The sequence below is a fragment of the Oryza glaberrima genome, chromosome 10 (assembly GCF_000147395.1).
Source record: "Oryza glaberrima chromosome 10, OglaRS2, whole genome shotgun sequence".
NCBI classification, from domain to species: Eukaryota; Viridiplantae; Streptophyta; class Magnoliopsida; order Poales; family Poaceae; genus Oryza; species Oryza glaberrima.
The window spans coordinates 4,823,384-4,827,744 of record NC_068335.1 but is presented as its reverse complement, the minus strand read 5'-3'; positions in this window follow the sequence as shown (position 1 = coordinate 4,827,744).

Genomic DNA, 4,361 nt, shown 5'->3' with positions numbered 1-4,361 from the left:
GTGGAGAAAGAAGTTACCCCAGCCCTAGCAGATCCTCCGATCGTCAATATAAGTGATGATGAAGGAGAAGAATCGAAGCGCACCCATTCAAAGGTCGAGTGGGGAGCCACTCAAGATGATGAAGACGAGCCGAACGAGCCTTCAATCAACTCCGATGCCCGGAAGACCTAGAGTTCCTTGTCAAGCCGTTGTCCTAGATCGTTGTGTTAGTTTGCTTGTTTAAGTTTGGTTGTGTGTGTGGGTCCTGCATGTGGTTTACATCAATGGTGGGATGTAAGTGCATGCGTTTGTTTGCTTTCGAGTGTTAGGTAGTTGGTGAGTTTAGTGGTGTGAAAGAGTCTTCAGTTTTGTAATAATGAAACTCAGTTAAGATCAATAAAAGTTAAGTTAGTGGAAAAATTAATTCTCTGTCCTAAGTAGTTTTTCCCGGTTTCTCTTCCTGTGCTCTTGCCTGTGCCAGATGGTGCTCACTCGCAGCAATGGGAATGGCCCCAACAACAACAACAACAACAACAACAATGGAGAGAATCCCACACTTGCTCAAGTCCTGGCTCAACAGGCACAGCTTATGAACATGATGATGCAGCAACTCCAGAACCAGCAGAATCAGGGAAATAACCACGCACCTCCCCAGAACAAGTTAGCAGAATTTCTTCGTGTGAGGCCGCCCACTTTCTCTAGCACCACTAATCCTGTGGAAGCTGGTGATTGGCTCCACGCCATAGAAAAGAAGTTGGATTTGCTTCAGTGCACCGATCAGGAGAAGGTCTCATTTGCATCACACCAACTGCATGGCCCTGCCTCTGAGTGGTGGGATCACTTCCGCCTTAACAGGACTACTGCTGAACCTATCACTTGGCTTGAATTCACCGCTGCTTTTCGGAAGACGCATATACCATCGGGAGTGGTGTCTCTCAAGAAGAAAGAATTTAGGTCGCTCACCCAAGGATCTCGCACGGTCACCGAGTATCTGCACGAGTTCAATCGTCTGGCTCGTTATGCTCCAGAAGATGTGCGCACTGATGAAGAGCGCCAGGAGAGGTTCTTGGAAGGACTTAATGATGAGCTTTCTTACCCACTCATGACTGGGGATTACCATGATTTCCAGAAGTTAGTGGATAAGGCTATTCGTCAGGAGGACAAGTACAACCGCATGGAGCAGAAGAAACGTCGGATTGCTCACTTCAAGGCACAACAAGGGAATAGTCAGAGGCCGCGTCTTACTTTAGGACCCCAGTCCATGCCACAAGGAGGTTCTTCGTCTGTTGTTCGTCCGCAGCGTCAGTTCTTCAACAACAATGCTGGCAACAACATCCGAAATCAAGCTCCACGTCCTGTGGCAGCTCCAACACAACAACAGCCTGCCAAGAAGGAGCAAGGCAGCAAGCCCGGAGTATGCTTCAACTGTGGTGAACCAGGAAATTACTCTGACAAGTGTCCGAAGCCCCGACGCGCGAAGATTGTCCCTACCCAGAGTAACTTTACCGCACCTACGCCAAAGGCTCGTGTCAATCATGTTGCTGCTGCAGAAGCTCAAGGTGCTCCAGATGTAATTTTGGGTACGTTCCTTGTTAACTCAGTTCCTGCAACAGTGCTTTTTGATTCTGGTGCTACACATTCATTTTTATCTATGAGTTTTGCGGGAAATCATGGGATGGAAGTAGAAGATCTTAGACGTCCTTTGATGGTTAGTACCCCGAGTAATCAAGTACTCTCTTTGCAACGTAGCCCCTCTGTCAGAATAGAAATTCAAGAAGTGCCATTCCTGGCCAATCTTATCTTGTTAGAATCCAAAGATCTTGATGTCATCCTAGGGATGGACTGGTTAGTCAGGTATAAAGGTGTGATAGACTGTGCCAACAGAAAAGTAACTCTCACCAGCAATGATGGTCGAGTTGTAACAGTTCATGCACTGTCCTCTGAGTCTTTAAGGTCAAGTCTGAACCAAATAGCTTTGGAAGAGATTCCCGTAGTACAGGAATACCCGGACGTGTTCCCGGACGATTTACCTGGTATGCCGCCTAAGAGAGATATTGAATTCAGAATAGATCTGATACCCGGAACAACTCCGATCCATAAGAGACCTTACAGAATGGCAGCCAATGAGTTGGCAGAAGTCAAAAGGCAAGTCGACGATTTGCTTCAAAAGGGATACATCAGACCAAGTTCATCTCCATGGGGAGCTCCAGTTATTTTTGTGGAAAAGAAAAATCATACCCAGAGGATGTGTGTGGACTATCGTGCATTAAATGATGTGACTATCAAGAATAAGTACCCGCTGCCCAGAATTGATGACTTGTTCGATCAGCTTAAAGGTGCCACCGTTTTCTCCAAGATAGATCTTCGATCAGGGTATCACCAGTTGAGGATTAAAGAAGAGGATATACCTAAGACGGCTTTTACCACTAGGTATGGATTGTTCGAATGTACTGTTATGTCTTTTGGACTTACCAATGCCCCCGCTTTCTTCATGAACTTAATGAATAAGGTGTTTATGGAATACCTAGACAAGTTCGTGGTGGTCTTTATTGATGACATTCTTATCTACTCCCAAACAAAAGAAGAGCATGAAGAACATCTTCGTCTTGCACTAGAGAAGCTGCGAGAACATCAGTTGTATGCCAAGTTTAGCAAATGTGAATTTTGGTTGTCTGAAGTGAAGTTCCTTGGTCACGTCATATCAGCCGGAGGAGTTGCCGTTGATCCTAGTAATGTGGAATCCGTAACCAACTGGAAACAACCGAAGACAGTTTCAGAGATTCGCAGTTTCCTGGGTCTTGCAGGTTATTACCGGAGGTTCATAGAGAATTTCTCCAAGATTGCTAAGCCCATGACACGACTGCTTCAGAAGGATGTAAAGTACAAGTGGTCAGAAGAATGTGAGCAGAGTTTTCAAGAGCTGAAGAATCGCTTAATATCAGCTCCTATTTTAATTTTACCTGATCCAAAGAAGGGTTTCCAAGTGTATTGCGATGCATCTATGCTTGGCTTAGGTTGTGTTTTGATGCAAGATGGGAAGGTGGTTGCCTATGCATCTCGTCAGTTACGCCCGCATGAGAAGAACTACCCTACTCATGATCTTGAGTTGGCTGCAGTGGTTCATGCATTGAAAATTTGGCGTCATTATCTTTTCGGTACTCGTACAGAGGTGTACACCGATCACAAGAGTTTAAAGTATATCTTTACTCAGCCAGATCTGAACATGAGACAACGGAGGTGGTTGGAATTAATTAAGGATTATGACATGGGAATTCATTATCACCCGGGAAAGGCTAATGTTGTAGCAGATGCTCTTAGCAGGAAAGGTTATTGCAATGCTACGGAAGGACGACAGTTGCCATTGGAGTTATGTAAGGATTTTGAAAGATTAAATTTGGGAATTGTTAGTAGAGGTTTTGTTGCAGCCTTAGAAGCAAAGCCTAATCTAATTGATCAAGTTAGAGAAGCTCAAATTAATGACCCCGATACTCAAGAAATTAAGAAGAATATGAGAAGAGGAAAAGCTATCGGTTTCTTGGAAGATGAGCAAGGAACTGTATGGTTGGGCGAGAGAATCTGCGTCCCAGACAACAAAGGTTTAAAAGATGCAATCCTGAAGGAAGCTCATGATACTTTGTACTCCATTCACCCTGGTAGTACCAAGATGTACCAGGATCTCAAGGAAAGATTTTGGTGGGCAAGTATGAAGCGTGAAATCGCAGAATACGTAGCAGTATGTGATGTTTGTCAGCGAGTCAAGGCAGAACATCAGAAGCCCGCAGGTTTGCTGCAGCCTTTGAAGATTCCTGAATGGAAGTGGGAGGAAATCGGTATGGATTTCATCACTGGTCTACCCAGAACATCATCAGGCCACGACTCTATTTGGGTGATAGTCGACAGACTTACCAAAGTGGCTCATTTCATTCCAGTAAAGACAACATATTCCGGAAGTCGGTTGGCGGAATTGTATATGGCAAGGATTGTGTGTTTGCATGGTGTCCCTAAGAAAATAGTGTCGGATCGAGGTAGTCAGTTTACTTCACAGTTTTGGAAGAAGCTTCAAGAAGAGATGGGTTCTAAGCTGAACTTTAGCACTGCTTATCATCCGCAGACAGACGGACAAACCGAAAGGGTAAATCAGATTTTGGAGGACATGTTGAGAGCTTGTGCTTTAGACTTCGGTGGAAGTTGGGATAAGAATTTACCTTATGCGGAATTCTCGTACAACAACAGTTATCAAGCTAGTCTTCAGATGGCTCCTTACGAAGCGCTGTATGGTCGGAAGTGCCGCACTCCGCTTTTGTGGGATCAAACGGGAGAACGTCAGGTTTTTGGGACTGATATTCTAAGGGAAGCAGAAGAAAAGGTAAAAATCATTCAAG